The sequence below is a fragment of the Marmota monax genome, unplaced genomic scaffold, assembly GCF_021218885.2.
Source record: "Marmota monax isolate L192 unplaced genomic scaffold, Marmota_monax_Labrador192_F-V1.1 WCK01_AAM20220418_F8-fsc00042, whole genome shotgun sequence".
In the NCBI taxonomy this organism is placed as follows: Eukaryota; Metazoa; Chordata; class Mammalia; order Rodentia; family Sciuridae; genus Marmota; species Marmota monax.
Window position 1 is genome coordinate 8,131,088 of NW_026693008.1, and position 20,832 is coordinate 8,151,919.

A 20,832-nucleotide genomic window follows, 5' to 3' on the forward strand; every position below is an offset into this window, starting at 1 on the left:
CAACTACTCAGCCTGCCATCAGAGTGAGAGAGCAGTAGTGAACAATGTGTGATCAGTGGGTGTGACTGCGTTCCAATAAAACTTTATTTATACAATTAGGCTGTAGACTGCATTAGGCCTACAGGCTGTATTTGCCAATCCTTGATAGATCACACCAACCCTGTCAGAGAGGCCAGGTGGTGTTTCATCACATTTTATAGGCTAGGGAAATCGAGACTCCATAAGGTTAAGTAACCTGCCAGAGGTCATCCAGTTGGTAGATCACAAAATAGGTTTTGAACTTAGGCACATTGCCTTTGCAGGGAGGTCTACTTAATTTTTTTCAAATGGCCTTTCTGCCATCTTTGTAATCACTTTGCTGATAAGAACACATATTCACTGGGCATGGTGGCATATGGTGTAATCCCAGTGGCTGGGGAGGCTGAGGCAGGAGGATCAAGAGTTCAAAGCCAGCCTCAGCAACTTAGTGAGGCCCTAAGCAACTTAGTGAGACCCTGTCTCTAAATAAAATACAAAGTAAGGGAGATGTGGCTCTGTGGCTAAGCTCTCCTGGGTTCAATCCCCAGTACAAAAAAAAAAAAAAAAAAAAAGGAACTCACACTCATCACTCCCAATTTCTCCTGAAGATTTGAACTCTATTTTTCAGACAGGTTTTTTGGCCCCACGAGCCCCTCTCATTTCTGGGATAGACACGAGATTTGTCTTTAACTTTTTAAATCTTTTGTATTATATTGGTATATAAGCTATTAAAAAATAAATAATACCCAGTAAGAAGCAGGGGAAAACAAGCCCATAAGGTGGTATCCTAATGTCTTCCTGAAGACCCAAAAGACCCAGGTGACAGATGCATGGTAGGTGGGTTAGACGGTCCTTTTCCATCTCATGCACATTCTGTCTGGGTCGTGATGACAACTGCCTCCTTCCCAGGGCGCAGCGCCGACTCTGCTTCTCATTCAGCTACCTCTGGGCTTCTTACTATTTGCAATTTTCCCAGCATGCTTAAATTGTTGGCCTATTTCTTCTGGAGCAGAGTTCCATGAGGGTGGGGACAATCATCCCTGCCCTTTCTCAGGGCCAGCTATGGCACAGGACACAAAAACTACAAATGGATTAATGGAAAGTAATTACAAAATGGGCTCCATCCTGTTTAATTTGTTTTAGGAACAACCATTCCCAGTGATACTGCGAGACCTGATGGTTATTTTGTTTTTGTTTTTTTTTGATACCAGGGATTGAACCCAGGGGTACCAATCCACTGATCCATACCCCCAGCCCCTTTTTACATTTTATTCAGAGACAGGGTCTGGCTGAGTTGCTTATAACCTCACTAAGTTGCAGAGGCTGGCTTTGAACTTGTGATCCTCCTGCCTCAGCCTCCCAAGCCGCTGAGATGACAAGCATGGGCCACCATGCCCACCCGGCTCTGATGTTTTATTGCTTTCAATAATCACAAAATTGCCAGAGGAGTCACCTGGTAAATTCTGGGTACAAGAGCTGGGAGCATGGCTGGGTGGTAGAGCACTTATTAGCCTGTGCAAAGCTCTGGGTTCAGACCTCAGCACTGTGAACAGAATAAAAGAACTGCTGGGCATAATTTGTGGCTCTAAGAGGCCTTGCCATCAAGGGGTAAGCAAATTCATCCCGGAGAGAAAGGGATTTGTACAAATCTGAACATCATGGATCTCATGTGAGCTGATGAATGTGGGAAGTGTCGGCTTCGCCAAGACTCTTCCACATCTCAGAAAGTCTTTAAAAAATGCTGAGGGCCATTGCGAATTCTGACCCCAGAGCTGTAGGATGTTAATACACCACTTACCTTTGGACCAGGAATTAGAGTACTTTAGTCCAAAGCCATATATATATAGACTGAAGGACTGAACTGAAGGTAAGATTGGGAAAAGAGAAACCTCCCTGCTTGACAGGTGCCTGCTGTGGATGTCACCCTCAGTTCCAAGGGAAGGTCTACCAGGCTCCTTTTCATTCAATAGCAAAATAAAGTCTTGGGTAGCGCATGATCCCTTTAGTAAAGTTTGGTTTTATTACAGAGAACTGCACACTTTGCCTGATGAAGTCAAATAAAGCCAGGCCCTCACTGAAGAGACCAAAGTGCTTCCTGATGGCAGTGTTTTCATACAGATAAGGAGCAGAGGATCATGCCTATCTCTGCGACATCCTCCATTTGACAAAGGATTGGATCCAGCATTCCTTTAAAAGAGCAGCTCCTCTGCCAGTGGGTATTATTAATAGAGCACTTTATTCTATTAATAAATGACAGTGACCCCCAGGGAAGGCTGAAGACAGAAAGGAACCTGATTCCCTGGGATCCAGGAACCACCAATGACAGAAAAATCAGAAAACCAACTATCGCATGTAACCCAGAGTTTGCCAAACTAGGGGTCTACATAACTGATGGCTTGTGAGATGATTTTAGGGAGTGGGAGAACATTAAGTAATGCTTCAGGGGTACGCTGCATCAGCTCACACTGACATACATTCTAAGACAGCCACCTCTTTTTTATTTTATTTCATTTTATTTTTTGATTCGAGGGATGGAACCCAGTGGCACTTAACCCCTGAGCCACATCCCTAGATCTTTTGATTTTTAGATAAGGGTCTTATTCAATTGTTTAGGACCTTGCTAAATTGCTGAGGCCAGCTTTGAACTTGCAATCCTCCTGCCTCAGCCTCCTGAGCTGCTGGAATGACAGGTGCTTTTCAGTTCAGGTCCTATTTAGGTCAAAGACTAACTCTCAGGATGAGGGTATTACACAGCAATCTGATCCTACAGCCTCTTGGAGGTATTCAGCTAGTTAGTAACATGGTTCCCTTTTATTTATTTTTTATGGATACTTTCAAATATGGTAGACATGCAAATTAATATTAAGGAGAAATTTAAGCCAGGTGCTGTAGCACATGCCTGTAATTCCAGCTGAGGCAGGAGGATCATGAGTTTAAAGCCAGCCTCAGCAACTTAGCAAGGCCCTGTCTCAAAATAAAAAAAAGGGCTGGGGATGTGGCTCAGCGGTTAAGTGGCCCTGGATTCAATTCCCAGCACCCCAAAAAAGGAAAAGAAGAACAACAAGAAGAAGAAATTTAAGTAAAAAGAAAAGAAAGAAAAATGCTAACTAGGTAACACATGGATCTAGGAGAACCATGACCTGGTGTATACAAGGCTGCAGCGGAGGAGCAGATGCACAGGGCCCACTGGGCTGGGGGTTGTTCCAGCCAGCTGTCCCCTACCCGGCTCTTCCACACATCCACTACAAGACCTTGTTTTCCTCATTTATAAAATGAGACCATTCAACCAGATCACCCCTTCTGTTCTTTCCTACTCTTAAAACATTTCTGAAATTATGCCAGACAATTAAAGAGTAGAACCTGGCTTATCCTCTCCAGCATCTTGTCCCCTATATTTTTCACAGAAGCTAAAACAGTACCTAGCAGACATTTGGTGCTTAAATAATGTTCATGCCTGATTTCATAAACTGAAAAAGAAAAACACTCTTTTTTTCCATGGCTATTGTATAAGGTGAGGCCCCCCGGCCCCCCCCCACCCCCCCGCAGCACGGTGTGAAGTGAGGTAATGTCAAGCTGGCCATCGTGGGATGGAAACACGCTGTCACATCCCATGCCAGAGCCTGCCACTCAACCTCCTCTGCCACCTGTTAACATCCAAGCTGTGCATCTGGGGCCTGTAGCTCTGAACACAGGGCCAAAGATTAATTGGACAGGAGATGTTAGTGGATCCTAATAAAACACAGCATGAGAGAAATGGAGTGATTCTGGGGTTAGAAGTCAGGCATGACATTTCACCATTCTCTTTCAATGCTCTCATTGAAAACCGGGGATCTTGAGCTACAATCCCTTAATCTTCAGGGTGTAAAGCAAAACCCAAGAGTAAACACAATGTAGAGCGCTTTCTAGAATCTTGCCCTTCTCTATATGTCTCTGTATAGTCCATCAGATTTGACAAACTGAAGTTTTGCTCCCCCCAAAATAGCAATGGTTGTCATGACAACAACAAAAAACAATAACTGTGACCATCACCAGAGACCTAAGAGCAACAACCTCCGTCTACTGAGGACTCTGTGCTAGGTCCCAGGAAGAGGTTCACATAATCTTCCCCTTTTAAAGATGGGAAAACTGAGACTTAAAGAAGTTAACAAATGTCCTTAGTCTTCCAGTTGGTAAATGCTATGACCTGAATTTTAACCCTCTCCTGTGGATGTCCCCAGTTCATGCTATCTTTGCCTTTGCAAAGCTTGCTGTAGCAGATATTCATTGTGCATCAGTTATGCACAAGGCACAGAGTTCAATGTCCTCATGGGCAATATCCATATTTCTTTAGAACTGTTGCAACAGCAATGAACATGTTAATAACTTTACAATTTACCATTAAGCTTACTCCCTGTTCTTGCTGGTATGTTTTAAAAACTATTGGGTGCAGCTTATAATTTTTTTTTCTTTAATTGTGCAATATAAAAAAAAAATTCTCCCCACAATGTTTTCCACTAGAAAAACAGTATGTTCTTGAAATGAATTTAAGTCCCCAACTGTTAAACAGCACTGCATCTACCCCACACTGATTTCTGGAATGAGTTCTTGGAAGGAAAAACGAATTTCTCAAAACTATCATTGAAGATCAACAGCTAAAAAAGCTGGTGGATCCAGACTGCTGGTTGGTGAATAAAGCTTCCATCTCCCGCTTTAAGATCGACTCGGTGATTTATCGCAATCTTGCCTTAACAATACATCTTCTCCATCATAGACGAAAATCACAGTGAAATTTCCAAACAAGTAAGTTAGTTTGCACCAGTTATGAATGCAAGGGTGACAAAGTCCCCAGGATTACTGTCCACAGGTGCTCACCTCTGCCTTCTTCGTGACCTCATTGTCTCCCTCTCACTCTGGCTGAACCATTTCTCCTGTAATTTGCTGCCCCAGTAACTGCACTGCTGAAGCAAGCCAAGGCTGAGCATGCCTGGCCAGGGTACCACATGCTCTCCTCACTCTCTCCCTTGGATATTCCCATAATGCTCTCCTTAATTCCGCCTCACTTCCATCCTCCAGCTCTCTCCTCTGCAAGATCAGAGCTCCTTCCAGACTTTTCCAAATGCCTGCTTTACCACACCAATGATCCCACGGCCCTGCTATGCTCCAGGCATGTCTCTCCCGGCTCCTCCTGACTCATGGGCCTCCACACCCCCATCACTTCCTCTCACCACTCCAGCTATGCAATAGCGGAGAGGCACTGTCTCTGAAGTCAACTTGTCTGAATCTAGATAAACTGTCATTTAAGTTAAAATTAATCAAATTCAATTAAATCTGAAATTCAGCTCTCATGTCAGATGGAGGACTTCCTAGGAATCTGACAACTCCCCCGGCAGCACATAGGGGCCGGACTCCCATTTCTATAAAAACTATTATTTTACATTTCGCGTTCGTCCACCACCAACTCCAGGATTGGACTGCACTGGTCCAATGTCTACCAGATAAAGTGTGAAGCACCCCTTAGGGTCCCAGCCCCACTGCCCAGTTCTGACTTCCCCATTCTGCCTGCACCAACTAACCAGTTCCTTGCCCCATGCCAGGCCCACACGGCCTCCTGCCAGTGGAGTGCCCTGCCATCCTGTGCATCCAGGGCCAGTTCCAGTACCATATTCCACAGGAAAGCACAGTGGTTCCAGAAGCCTAGGCCTTCTAGAATTCTTTCACATCAGAGCTCTGCTCCAGGTACAGTTTTGGAGAACTGTTTATGGGGCAGGGGTGGATGCTGAAGCTTTTTTTTTTTTTTTGAATTTTAATATTTATTTATTTATTTAGTTTTTGGTGGACACAACATCTTTGTATGTGGTGCTGAGGATCGAACCTGGGCCGCACGCATGCCAGGCGAGCGCGCTACCGCTACCGCTTGAGCCACATCCCCAGCCCAATGCTGAAGCTTTGAAAGCCTCCAGGAGTCCAATCCCCTCCCATCAGACTGAAAGAACCACCCACATAGGTGACCTGTGTAGGGGGGAGGGGGCTCAGAAACAGCCTAGCCTCAGGAAGGGCTACTTTGTTGTCTATGGTGTTAAAAATCCATATTTTCCAGGTGTAGTGGCACACTCCTGTAATCTTGGTGGCTGGGGAGGCTGAGGCAGAAGGATTGCAAGTTTGAGGCCAGCCTCAGCATTTATGAGGCCCTGAGCAACTCAGCAAGACCCTGTCTCTAAATAAAATATAAAAAAGAGTTGGGGATGCGGCTCAGTGGGTAAGTGCTCCTGGGTTCAATCCCCAGTTCAAAACATAAAAATAAAATTAAAAGATCCATACTTACTCTGCAAAGAGCACAGCTTTCTTTCCCAACTGCTACTGGCTTTGACAGGAGCTGAAAATGAGATTCTGGAATCACAAGAAATAAGATGACAAAGCATTAAATCATCTTAGGGAATATGAATGGAGCGCTCAGAGGGGCCAAATGGCTGGCTGAATAGAGCAAAGCTGCTCTGCCTAGCCAGCACAGGGGAGTGCAAACATCCTGTGGCTTTATAGTCTGCCCTAGGTTCAGGTTACCTCCCCAATTAGGCAAAAGCGCATGGAGGGCGGGGCATCTCTGATAAGGAGCCAGGCCTAGGAAGGGTTACAGGTCAAAGAGGAAAGCAGGTGAAGGTCAAGCAGGGAAGGGCCACAGGACAGCCTGGTTCCCTGGGTGGGAAGCACAACAATGGGAAGACCAGATGTACTTGGCTCTAGGCCTACAAACTTAACAAAGAACCTTGGATAAAGATCTCCTTCCCCTTTTGGACCCCGGCTTCCCTAAACATTGCATTCAGGAAGTTATGGAGGAAGGGTGAGAACCAAAGGTCAATAGGGCTATTGGAGTGTTAGGGACAGCACGCACAGGGCTGGCCAGAAGCACAGAGGAACTGGCAAAGGCTCTGTGACAGGAGTGTGAAGCCACAGGTAAGGGAAAATAAAGCCAGAGGATCCGGGGACTGTTTCAGATAGGTGAGTGTTTAACCATGAAACGTCTAGAAGAAATCATGAGAACTCTGTCCTAAAATATCTCCAAGGGGAAGGCCTTTCCAAGAGAGGTATAAAAAACCAGAAGCCATGGGGGGGCTGGGGTTGTGGCTCAGTAGTAGAGGGCTTGCCTCCTGTGTGTGAGGCACTGGGTTCAATGCCCAGTACTGCATATAAATAATAAATGAATAAAATAAAGGTCCATCAATACTAAAAAAAAAAAAAAAAAAAAAAAAACAGAAGCCATGACAAAAACATCACTATTTACAAAATAATTTTTGCATTTTTATTGTCATTACAAAAGAGTAAGAAGCTGATGACATAAAAATGTTTATTGTACTAAGAATCGAGCCCAAGGACTCCCACATGAGATTCTGGGGATCATAAGAAATAAAATGTCAAAGCATTAATCACTGAGGCCAAACTCTGCCAAATGCTCTACCACTGAGCTACATGCTCAGCCCTTCTCATTTCATTTTGAGACGGGGTCTCGGTTGCTCAGGCTGACCTCAGACTTGCAATTTAAATCGTGCAGTACTGCAATGGCTAAAACTGGTTTTTAAACATCCACTCAAAAGTGATATCATCAACAGGATTAAAATATGTCAACACATATCAAAGGTAACAAACTTCCTTAATGTATAAAAGGGTCCTACAAATCAACAAGAACAAAATCCATTAAAGAAAAGATGAGCAAATAATCTGCATAAATAACATACCAGAAAGGAAACTGGAATGACTCTTAAACATAGAAGGTGCTCAATCTTATTTAAAAGAGAGACAGGCAAATCACTTCTACAGGTTTGTGGTGGTCTTTATTCAACAATGCACAAAAAGTTTAGAAACAGACTGTGTATCTGAGGCCATTGTAGAACTAGATGCTCTCATATCATGTACATATTATACTCCCAGCCAGGTGCAGTGGCACATGCCTGTAAACCCAGCAGCTTGGGAGGCTGAGGCAAGAGGATCGAGAGTTCAAAGCCAGCCTCAGCAACTTAGCAAGGCCTTAAGCAAGTTAGTGAGACACTGTCTCAAAGTAAAATTTAAAAGGGCTGAGGATGTGACTCAGTGGTTAAGCACCCCTGGGTTCAATTCCTGATACTAAAAAAAAAAAAAGTACACATCCATCAACAAAGTCCAAATATGTGGCCCTGGGAAATTCACCTGCCTTTGACCTAGTAATATTTTTTCTTCTAAGAATTTACCTATATTTATATCTGAACATGTGTAACAATATATTTGTACAAGGTTATTCATTACAGTTTCATTTATACCATAATAAAAGATAATAAATTCATATGTCCACTTACAGGGAACCTGGTAAGTAAACAATGGTATAGCTTTACAAAAAAAATTACATACAGGCATTAAATACAAATAGAAACTAAATATAAGGCAGTTCAATTTTCCCCATAGGTAATGACCTCCAAGATACATTATTAATTCAAAAAAGTGAGGAACAGAAGACAGTAGATAGAATAACACCATTTGTGCTTAAAAAAAAAGAGATTGTATATGTTATGATTACATATGTATGAAATGATTCTACATGGATACACACACACACACACACAAAAACTGGGACTAGTAGCTGGCTCTGGTGGGAGGGAATGGGATTCTGGAGGCAGAGATGAGAGTAAAATTTTTCACTGATATTCTTTTTGTAAATTTTGAATTGCTACTATACACAGGTATGAAGGGTTTTTTCCTATTTAATTAAAAAATACAATATGAACTCAAATAAAATGGTCTATCTTGAAGCCAGGTATGGAGGTGCACACCTGTAATCCTAGCTACTTAGGAGAATGAAGCAGGAGGATTGCAAATCAACCTGGACAACTTAGTGAGACTTTGTTTCAAAATAATGTTAAAAAGGGCTGGGGATGTAGCTTAGTGGTACTGCACTTGCCTAGCATTGGGTTCAATCTCCAATACTATTAAAAAAAAACAACAACTCTATTCTGTATTGTTCAACACAGTAGCCATTATACATGTGGCTATTTAAATTCATTAAAACTAAATGAAATTTAAAGTTCAGCTCCTCAGCAATATCAGCCACATGTCAAATGCTCAATAGCCACATGTGGCTTGTGGCTACCATATTGGAAAATGAAAATCCAGAACATTTTAATTATCACAGAGAGTCCTACTGGCTAGACATGAATTTTCTTTCCTTTGGTACTAAGGATTGAACCCAGGGACACTTAACCATGGAGCCACATCCTCAGCCCACCCCCACCACCACCACCTTTTTTCTTTGTATTTAGAGACAAGGTCTCGCTGAGTTACTCAGGGCCTCATTAAGTTGCTCAGGCTGGCTTTGAACTCACGATCCTCCTGCCCCAGCCTCTCGAGCCACTGGGATTACAGGTGTGTTCCACGGAACCCAGCCCAGTCCTGAGATTTATATTCATTCAAAAGGCCCATGAGAGGCAGTAATCAAGCCTTAATAATTTCTCATAAGAAGAAATACGAACTTGAATGTGTTACAGTGAAAATTCATCATATCTGAACATGAGCTGGGTGGCCTGAGGCTCGGGACAGACCCTCCTGTCCTATGCCACTTCTGCCTGGCAGGAACTTTAGTCTTTAAGAATCAAAGTCCAGCACTCTAAGATAGCAAATGATAAGAATTTTCCCTTTTGGAACCACATGGCCTGGAATTACACAACCATAAATAGCCATAGATTCCTATCTTCTTTATGGTAGAGAGGGACTGAGGAGAGGGATCACTGTCCTGCTTCACAAAGTACCAGCAACAGGTCCTCTTGGGGTCCTTGCTCAAGAACCAGCTGGCAACTTCTGCCACTAGGGCAGCACTGGGCAAGAGAAGAAGCCCAGCCAGGTTGGGCCTGTGGGTGGAGGATCAGAGAACACCAGCAAGTCCTACTACCCAGTCCTCTGGGAGAAGTCACAGCCAGAGGGGAGAAAAGGCAGATCAATCAGGGGCTCATTTGAAAGGCAGGAGGCTGGCCTATCCTGTGGCCCAGCTTCTAGAAAGTTGTTTTGGAGCCAGGAAGGATGGCACCCATCTGTAATCCCAGCAACCTGGGAGGCTGAGGCAGGAGGATCATGAGTCACAGCCAGTCTCCACAACTGAGCAAGGCCCTAAGCAACTCATTGAGACTCTGTCTCTAAATAAAAATACAAAAAAAGTGCTGGGGATGTGGCTCAGTGGTAAATGCAATGGGTTTAATTCCTGGGACAAAAAAAAAAAAAAAAAAAGACTTATTGGCCACAAAGTAAGACAATAAACCATACTACACTGGCCTGGCTGAGCACCTCAAAAAGTCAGACTCTTGGGCCAAGGTGTGTGGGCTATAACAGTCTGAAAGAACCACCTGCTTGAAATCTTGTCTTCAAGAAGACAGCTGAAATGCAAGCCAACCTGTTGCTGGTTAAAACAGAAGCCAAAGCCACTTGACCCTTTATCTCCAAGGACCCTAAAGTCTTCAGGCTCTAGGGGAGCCCACAAGAGCCTTCATCCCCCGCTCAAAGGAAAGAAACAGCATGATGTAAGAAACTATTTTCCCCATGACTAAAAGGATTAAAATAGCCCTGGATATGCATGGATTATAGCGGAGGCCTAAACTAGAACCTGGGCACCCACAGACATTCTCCCATTGATGCAACTTACTCTCCCAAATAAAAGGAAAAACTAGGAGATGAAGAGTCTTCACTACAGATGGAGCTGGCCTGCAGCCTTTTCTAGCTTTGGAAGCAAAGCTGGTGTTAAAGGAAATCAGGGCTCTGTTAATACAAGGTGGCGAGGTTCAGGGGCAAGATTTCTGGCTTCCTGCAAAAAGTCTAGCATTGGGGGCCCTTTGGGAGTTGGTCCCCACTTTCCTTCAAGCCAGAATCTCCCCCAAGGAGGCTGTCTCAGTTATCCAGGAAAATGGTTAAGAGTGCCACACCCTTTTGTTTGGAACTGTATCAAAATGAATAAAATCAAAAGCAAAATTGCCATTTTAGCAGGGTGCGGTGGTGCACACCTGTAATCCCGGGAGCTCGAGAAGCTGAGGCAGGAGGATTGTGAGTTCGAAGCCAGCCTCAGCAACAGCGAAGCACTAAGCAACTCAGGGAGACCCTGTCTCTAAATAAAATACAAAACAGGGCTGGGGATGTGACTCAGTGGTTGAGTGCTCCTGAGTTCGATCCCAGGTACCCCTTCCTCCCCAGAAAAATCACCATTTTAATAGCAATACTAAACCAAGATCAGGTGGTAATTATCACCCGTGCTAATTGTCAGGAGAGAGAATAGCCTCATGTAGATTAGTTCACTCTATGAAAAATCCTCCCCACTTCAATTTGGCTATGGTGGCCCTACCAGAGAGAGGTCACTTTTACAAACTTATCTCATGGCTTCATTGATTTCTCACAGGTCTGTCAGGTGTCTGTTTTCTGAGTCCCTGTCCCTTCCCTTCCTCAATGGTCGACAGGCCTCACCCTGCTAGGTCCTCTAACGGCCTTGACATGTCCTTCAGGTGACATTTTAGCATCCCCTGCTTTGCGCAGAATCCTGTCTCTTGTAAGAGTCATGATCTCACTTTTCACTGTGTGTCTTCCATTTACAAAACATTCTATGACCTGGGGAAACAGATGCCCCTGGGGTCTGCCTGGCAGGTCCCATGGAGGAGAACAGACAGAGTGGAGCGGAACATAGGACACAGATCCATTAGTAACATCTCCCTGGTGTGAAAACCTGTTTCCGTCTACAACCTGGAAACCCGGGGAATAGGTACTAGACACACTGTTGATCTGACCCTCTTGTGAGTGCCCTGGATGGGCTTTCTGTTTTCCTCCACTGTCCCCACTCTCTTTTGGTGGGGGAGGGTGGTGTACCAGGGATTGAATTCAGGGGCAACTCAACCACTGAGCCACACCCCAGCCCTATTTTGTATTTTATTTAAAGACAGGGTCTCACTGAGTTGCTTAGGACCTTGCTAAGTTGCTGAGACTGGCTTTGAATTCGCGATCCTCCTGTCTCAGCCTCCCAAACTGCAGGATTACGGTGTGTGCCACCTAGCCTGGCTGTCCCCACTCTCTCTACCAGTAAGACACCCTCTCCCTACCCCATCTACTCCTTTAAAACTCTTCTAACAGAGCAATTGGCTCCCTTAGCCTTTCCTGGGTGCCCAGCAACCACCCCCTCATCCTCCTGCCCAGGGTGTTTGCACATCTCGTGACATCTGTGGCTTGTCCCTTGGGGTGGGAACACTGGTTGTGCCCTTCACAGGATGCCAGCTCCTCCAAGTTAAGTCCAACCACATCATTGGATCTGTCTCAGTCCTTAGTATCCACAGTGTCTTGCCCTTGGTGGCATTTGATAAATACCAAAAACCAGGATGGAAAGTCAAAATACCACCAGCTGCTCAGAGTGAGAGGAAACAAGCCATCATCAATGTGGGCTGCTCTATTCTTACAGCCACTGACACAATGAACATTCATCTGAGCAGCATGGTTCGAGACGCCAGTCCTGATGGGGATCTGGGACCCAGAGAGGTTAAGCAAGCTACCCAACATCACACACCTTTTTCCCCTGACCCAACTCACCAGTGGTCCGCCAATGGCCCTCAGCATGAGGTGCAAGGCCACATATGATTTGGTGCCTGTCCATCTTTCAAGTCCCATCTCCCCCCACCTCTTTCCTGGATAGATCTGCAACCCCATACACACTATGCCCTTCTGCACTAGTGCACGGACTCTAATGCACGGGCTCTCCTCTCCAGGCACACAGAATTCCCTCTCACTTAGCAAGCTCCGCGCATCTGCCAGTCCTGGCTGTTAACGTGGCACTACCATCTGCAAATGCTTCTCGGAAGATTCAGTTTTGCACTTCAATAACCTGGGTTCAATCTCTGCTGTGCCACAGGCCAGCCATGGGACCTTGAACCTCTTGGAACATCAGTATGGGGACAAAATGAGACGAGGAGATGGTACAAGGAACCAGTTCAGAGTGGTGACTGGCACATTCTGAGCTCCCTGCTCAGCTGGGGAGATCCCACCTGCCCTCATGGGAGTCAGGCAGCCCTGTCACACCGCAGTCCCCTGCCCTACACTGCTCAGGAACTGTCCAGATGCTTGAGAGCTCTGTGGGCAGCATCTGTGCCACTGTCTCTATAATCAGGAGTCTCACCTATCAAACGCAGTCCCCAGATGTCACTATACCCAGGGCTAGCATCCAAGTCTGGGTACATCATTCCATGCCAACAGTCAAACAGCCAAAGCTTCTGGAAACTGCCTCAGATAAAGGCTGCTATTACTTTAGGTGATGACTTAAGATGAGGATCCCAGCCCGCAGCAGCGTCAGGACCTTGGCCCGCACCCTCCGGAGCCGTCTGCTCCCCTGAGTCAGCAGTTTGCTGGGCACAGCTCCAGAGTACCAGTGGAGCCCAGGACAGACCCAGTGCATTCAGCCACAGGCGGCGATGGCCACCTGGGCTCTGGGACGGGGAAGGTTGGACTGGTCCAGAGGGCTTCTCAGGGATTGATCTGGGGAAACATCTTCATCTACATTCAAGGTCAGAAAGAATGCTGTGGAAAACACACGTGGCACAGGTTTCTCTATTTGGCACAACTGACCATGGGGGCCAGTAATTGTTGTGGGGCTTTCCTGTGCATTGTAGGACATTCAGCAGCATAACTGGCCACTGATGCTATCCACAAGTTATGATAATCAAAAATGTCTCCAGCAGGCACGGTAGTGCATGCCTGTAATCCCAGCAGCTCGGGAGGCTGAGGCAGGAGGATTGTGAGTTCAAAGCCAGCCTCAGCAACTTAGTGAGGCCCTAAGCAACTCAGCAAGACCCTGTCTCTAAATAAATATAATAGGGCTGGGGATGTGGCTCAGTGTTTAAGCGCCCCTGGGTTCAATCCCTGGTACCAAAAACAAACAAACAAACAAAAGTCTCCAGACTTCCAGCCACTAATTCTTTTAGAGGAAACAAAATCGCTCCACTCTGACCTGGTCTCATCACTGTGATAAATGTGACAGACATTATAACCACTCACACCATCTACCCCAAAACACCGTCTTACAGTCCACAAGGATTTTTGTTTAAGTTCACTGTCTTAAGGCAGTTCTTCTCAACCCATTTGAATCCCCTGGGGAGAGCTTTCACAAAATTCTGATCTTTGGGCCTCAGGAGGCTGAGGCAGGAGGATTATGAATTCAAAGCCAGCCTCAGCAACTTAGCAAGGCCCTAAGCAACTCAGTGAGACCCTGTCTCTAAATAAAATATAAAAAAGGGCTGGGGATGTGGCTCAGTGGTCGAGTGCCCCTGAGTTCAATCCCTGGTACAAAAAAAAAAAAAAAGGAACTTAACTCCATCATCCAGCAGCTTGCCCATGGCCTTAGTGAATACAAAATATGATTACTTCTGCTTGGCCTGAACTCCCCTGCCTGCCTCCTAAGTAGGGTCGATGTGAGCCGTTTATTAATGATTTAACAGAGTTCTTGTGATTCAAAGTAGTGGTCAACTACTGCTGCTCTTCATAATAGCTGGCTGGTGTTTATTGAGTGTCTACCACACACTAGGCCCTGTGCATTATTTTAGCTAAGGATTACCACTACCCTCTGAAGTAGGTCCTGTTTCCAAAAGCTGAGGCTCAGAGAAGTTAGGTAACTTGTCCAGGGACACATAGCTATAGCAAGTGGTAAAAGGGAGATATGGGCGCAGCCTGCCTGATTTTGTGGTGGAAATCCTTTGTGTTATAAACAAAAGCAAATATGCAAGGTTACAATGGTAGACGCCAGGCGAAATAACTTTCCCTGAGATCAGACTGAAACTCACTGAGGGGGGTTGGTGATGCAGGGTTCATAAATCCTGGGTCTATTTTTATTTTGGGACCCACTGCACCTGCTGTGGTCCTCCCCCTGCCCCTTCTCTCTCACCCTCTTTCTGTCCTGGGGCTTGACCAGGTAGGTGGAGAGAGGGGCCTTGGGGAGCATTTCTGATCCTGCCAACACAACTGCACCCAAGGGACAAGACAGATGCACACAGCAGAACTTTCCAAGTGCCACCATGGGAGTGGGAGGCAGGAAAAGCTTTTAGTTGGGGACAAGAGAAATCAGGGAAGTGTTCCTGGAGGGATCCGCAGAGCTGCCGAGCTACACCCTAGAGGGCAGTAAGAGTTAGCAGCAGAGATTTCTGGAAGGGCCTAGGCAAAGGCAGCCCGTGGAGAAGTGTGTTCCCCTCTTGGGCCTCAGCAGAGGAAGCCAGGAGGGAGGAAATGGTCTCCAGGAGCCTAGGCAAAGGGACCAGAGCAGCAGAGGGTGCCCAGGAAGCAACCCATGAACCATCCCAGAACCTGTTTGCATTCCAGCCCTGGCACTTTCCAGTTGTGTGGCCTCAAGCAAGTCCCTTCTCTTCTCTGGGCTTCGATGTCCTGGAGGAGGGCATCGAAGACCCCTTGGTCGTCTGAAAAATGAGCTAATTAGCTAATTTATTTATTTATGTAGTACTGGGGATCAGACCCAGGGCCTCAACCGACTAGGCAAGTGCTCTACCACACAGCTACATCCCCAGCCCCAGAACCTAATTTTTGAAAATAAACTGGTGCCAAGAACACAAATTATTTCTAGTTTCCTATGTTATAAAAATACTGAAAACGTACAAAGCCCTGGGTTCAATCCTCAGCATGCAAAATAAATAAACAAACAAACAAACAAACAAACAGGGGGCCTTGGCACAGGAGGCTGAAGCAGGAGGATCACAAGTTCAAAGCCAGCCTCAGCAAAGACAAGGCCCTGAGCAACCCAGGGAGACCCTGTCTTTAAAAAAAAATACAGGGGGCTGGGATTGTGTCTTAGCGGTAGAGCGCTCGCCTAGCATGCACGGGGCCCTGGGTTCGATCCTGAGTACCACATAAAAAAATAAATAAATGAATGGAATAAAGGTATTGTGTCCAACTACAACTAAAAAAATAAATATTGAAAAAAAATACATAAAAGGGCTGAGGGGGCTGGAGTTGTGGCTCAGTGGCAGAGTGCTCACCTAGTACGTGTGAGGCACGGGGTTCGACCCTTAGCACCACCTACAAAAATAAATAAAATAAAGACATAATATAATAAACAAGTACTGAGTGCAGGTAATAATCCCTTTTAAAAGATTACAGGCATCTACAACTACAAAAAAAAGAAAAAAGAAAAAGAATCTAAAAAAAGTTTTTAAAAAGTGGGGGCTGGGAACGTGGATCAGCGATGAAGCACCCCTGGGTTCAATCCCTGGTACCAAAAAACTATAAAATATAAATGAATAATAAAGAGCAAAATGTTGAGAAGGATTGATTAGTTAATACTGGGTAAAAAGTCTAGTGGTTCACAGTGGGGAACTGAGGTCACTCACTGTGTCCTAGGAAAAGACCACCTCTGGAAGCTTCCTATACCTCCCCTGTCAAGTGGGCCTAAAAGTGGCACCCACCTCAAGGGGCTCTTGAAGGGAGTAAGGGCTATAATCTTTTAAAGGGGATTACCACCCGGCACTCAGTACTTGTTTATTCTATGTTAGCTATTATTAATTATAGCAATTTTTATTTTCCTTTTTTGGGGGGTGGGTGGGTATGGGGGGTTGAATTCAGGGGTGCTCTACCACTGAGTTACCTGCCCAGTTCTTTTGTGTGTGTGTGTGAGGTAGCCTCCCTAAGTTGCCCAGGCTGGCTTGCATCCTCCTGCCTCAGCCTCTGGAGCCGCTGGGATGACAGGTTGGGCCACTGCACCCGCTAATTATACACTATTTTTAACTGGCAAGGCAGGTGCAGCCAGCCATGAGGGATTTCTGGGCAGGTAAGAGGGTGACACAACTGCTGGCCTCCAGGTCTCTGCTTGGGCAGGACCTTCCTCTTATTTCCTCTTCTCAGCTTCCAGGGCATCAAAACAGGTTCAAAAGATGTGTCCCCCGGACGCCAAGCCTCTGGCTCCTCCGACACCCTCTTCCTTCCCCATGCCTCCCGGTCAATTGGCCTCCCCAGGCGGCTGCAGGCTGGGGACGAAAATCCTGCACGTGCTCTGCCCTGCAGCCGGCATTACAAAACCCGCACCCGGGAAGCCCGGGTCCGCGCAGGCGGGGTGTCAGGGATGCCGGCGGGCACCGGGCTGTCGGGGTGGGTGGACCAGCACCCCGCGAGTGGGTCTCCGGGAGGGCCAGGGGCAAGGGCGCAAGGGCGAGGGAGTTGGGGCGGGCGGGGGTGAGGGTTGCCGACAGGCTGCAGTGGAGAGGTGTTCAAGGAGAGCGATGTCAGGGGGTATGGATGGACATGGGGGCGACGCGGGGGAAGTGACATGGAACCTGCTGTAGTCTGGGAGGGCGACTGTGACCTTTCTCCAGGCAGGGGAGGAAACTGGAGCGCAGGACCCTAGCCTTCCAGGCACTGGGGTGTCCGGGCTGCTGCGGGCGCGGGAGGTGGGAGGCGGAGTGGCCGGAGGGTACGGGACCGACCCCGACCTCGCCCTGTCCCCGGGCTTCGGGAGGGTGGCAGCTCGACCCGGGAAGCCTGGTGATGGAGATGCACCCGGGTTCGGGAGTCTCGGGCCCTTCCAAGCACCAAGGAGGAGGACAGATGCCACCGCGGGGAAACGGACCAGAAAGGGAGCTGCGGATCCAGGACCCATTTGCACCCAGCGCGTCGCAGGAAGGGGACAGCCTGGACTCGGAAAGTGGGGGCAGGTCACGGGCCACTGGGGCTCCCCCCAGCCCTCTCCTGGGTGCTCCCCCCCACACACACACACTCGCTCCGCTCACCTGACCGGCCTCAGCCGCCTGATCCCGCCGCCCGGCCCGGCCCGGCCCGGCCCTCGGTCCCCAGACCCCGGCTCAGCTCGGCCCCGCCGCGCACGCTCCCGAGCCGCTCTCACTCCCGCCCCTGCCGGCTCGACTCCTTAAAGGTGCAGCGCATCGGCCCTTGTTCGCCGACAGAAAAGCCGGCCCCGCCTCCAACAGCGCTCGGTCTAGGGGATTCCCGGGCGTTAACTCCGGCTTCTCCGCGACCCCGGCTCAAAACGTTAAACCCAGAGAACAAGTTGATATCCTGCACAACCAGACCCCAACAGCCTTTCTGCAAAGACCTAAAGCCAGGGTTGCTGCACAAGCACCTACTATGTTCTGGATGTCAGAACTGAACATTACTCTCCCAGAGGGTGCACAGTGGGGCGGGGTGTAGTCGGAAGGCATTGCAACCCAGGAAGCAGGATTCCACAAAGTGAGGCCAGAAATCGAGGGGCCGAGTTTATTGAACATCTACCATGTACCTGTTGCTACTGAGCGCTGCATTCACCGAAGAGACTCAGCCAGGATCTCTGTCCAAAGAGGGCTCCAGGAGAAAGAAACGGAACTGATATGGGTTCACAGGCCAAAAGAGTAACGCTACTTGAGTTGTCCTATGTCATCCTCTGAAGCAGACACTGGTACTGGCTTCCTTTCTCAGAAGAAACCCAGGCTCCCGCGAACAGCGAGGGCTTGCCCAGGGGCTCTGCCTGGAAAGGACAGAACAGGGAATTCCAATCCAGGACAGCCTGACTCCAAAGCTGGGGAGCATCTGGAAAGGCCTTTAGACAACCACTGGTTAAATCCCCATTATGGTCTTTTCTTTTAGGGACATTTAAATCTCATCTCAGTCTGGCTGCTCCTTTCTGTTTACACATCTTAATTTAATGTCACTTCCACCAGGAAGTCTTCTCTAAGGCCATATTGGGCTCACATTGCACTGTGGGGTTTCTTTCATCAAAGCATTCATTCAGTTAACAAGGAGTAGTGAGCTCCTGCTGTGTGACCTCATCTGGGTCTTCTGGCTGCACCGAGCCTTGCCTCCCACTTGAGAGGGAGCCTCTTGACCACTTAAATCCACCACAAGGGAACCTTCCAGACCTGTGCCCTCCAAGCCCTCCAGACAGGTGGGGTATATCCTGGCTGAGTTAAGCATGTTCCATTAAGAATGTGCCATGGGCAGGAAGCCTCAGAGACACAGCAGAGGGGCATCTCCGAGGCCACTGGTGAACGAACACCCATGCCTGAAAGAAAGCTCACTCTATCAGGGCTTCTGAAATTTATGCTGGCTTTGGGCCAATCTATCTGGTTTGGGCTGGAGCATCTTCCTCCAAGTTCTTGGCCGCCTCTTCACTCACACCTCAAGTTTCAATTCCCAGTCCCCATGATAATTTATTCCTCAAAGTCTGCTTCCTTAGTCCTCCCTCTTGGTTTTATCTCTCCTCACTGCTAAACTTGCACCTTTCCAAGCCAGTTTATCTGCCACAGAGAGGCAAGGAGAAATAAAACTGAGCTGCCCTTTCTTCTCCGTGGGCCACGTATTGGTCCTGCAGTTGTGGCATTATGGTTTAGACATGAGGCATTCCCCCAAAAGTTCATGAGTGAGTCAATGAAAGTAAGTTTAGAGGGGAAATGATTGGGTTATGAGAGCCTTAACCTAATCAGTGCATTAATCCACTGATGTGGATTAACTGGGTTCCGCAGGTAGGGTATGGCTGAAGGAGCCATATTTTGTTGCTGGTGAGCAGACCTCTTTCTTTGCTTCCTGATTGTCTTGTTCTGAGCTGCTTTCCTCCACCACAACCTTCCACCATGATGTTCTGCCTCACTTCGGACTCAGAGAAATGGAGCAGCTATCTATGGATTGAGACCTCTCAAACCATGAGTGCCAAATAAACGTTTTCTCCTTGTTAATTGTTCTTGTCAGGTGTTTTGGTCACAGCAGCAAAAAAAATCTGACCAAAACATGTGGGCTCTGGGAATATTCATCAGGTGAATAAATGAATAAAGGAATTAAATTAACAAATGACTTTCCGGGAGGTCCCAGCCTGAAAGCTGCTTAGGGCCTCCATAAGTTGCTGAGGCTGGCAATGAACTCATGATCCTCCTGCCTCAGCCTCCAGAGCTGCTGGGATTACAGGCATGCGCCACAGCACAGGGCAGTTCATTCTTTCTTGTAACTCACAGTCTGTGGACTCTCCCTACCCCCAGGACTCACAGGGCCTGGAATTTCTTTATCCAGATGAGGTTTTTCCCTGTCACAGTTTTATTATTTAGACATACTTAGGTGATCTCCAGGGATGAATCATATTCTGGGTGACTCTTCTTCACCCAGTGGATGACAAGAAAGAAGTTTTAATTAGCTCCAGTTTCACAGCATAGCCAAGGAGGCAGGAGGAGATGGGGAATTCACCTCCAGCTCTCCCTGAATCAGTGACTCCCCTGAGACAGGTGGGAGGCCAGGGATCCTTCCCAGGTGCACTCTCCTTTCTGGGTGGCAGATAAGAGAGAGAGGAATTCCTTATCATCAGACAAGTCCCAACCCAGCCTTGGCAGAGTTCTGAAGCCTTCTCCTATCAGCCACTGAAGCAGAATGCCTAGGCTTCATCCTGCCCAAGTCTGCAGATATCTCCCAAATGCAACAGCACATCAGCCAGACCTGAATGGTGCCTACAGGGACCACTGTCTAATGTGCACTTGTTACTAAACCCACTTTACAGACAGAAGCACGGAAATGCAGAGAGGCATGATGATCTCATAGCCAGCACATGGTGGAGCTAGCCATCAGAGGTATTCATTCACTTGTTCTTTTATTCATTCACTCATCAAACATGACCCACTATGTGTTTGGTACTGTTTGTGTGAACAAAGACACATTTCTTGCCTCCAAAGACTTAGAGTTTATCTTTTTTGGCGGGGGGGAGCACCAGGGATTGAACCCATGGGCGCTTAGCCACTGAAACACGTCCCCAGCCCTGTTTCACATTTTATTTAGAGACAGGTTCTCCCTAAACTGCTTAGGGTCTCGCTAAGTTTCTGAGGCTGGCTTTGAACTCACGATCCT

General features: G+C 47.2%; 1 protein-coding gene across 2 annotated transcripts in view; it reads right to left on the minus strand.

Annotated features, from left to right (window-relative positions):
• The window catches only part of Abhd6 (abhydrolase domain containing 6, acylglycerol lipase), a 44,630-nt gene extending 26,777 nt beyond the window's left edge, over positions 1–17,853 (minus strand). The window contains exons 1-2 of one of the 2 annotated variants that reach the window (XM_046452967.2): positions 17,748–17,853; positions 6,320–6,384 (exon numbers count right to left, since the gene is read on the minus strand). The gene's annotated coding sequence lies outside the window, so the exon portion shown is untranslated. Of the gene's footprint in view, positions 1–6,319; positions 6,385–16,004; positions 16,037–17,747 lie in introns of those variants that run through there. The other variant, XM_058582103.1, reaches the window with a different exon arrangement.
• Positions 17,854–20,832: the final 2,979 nt, after the last annotated feature.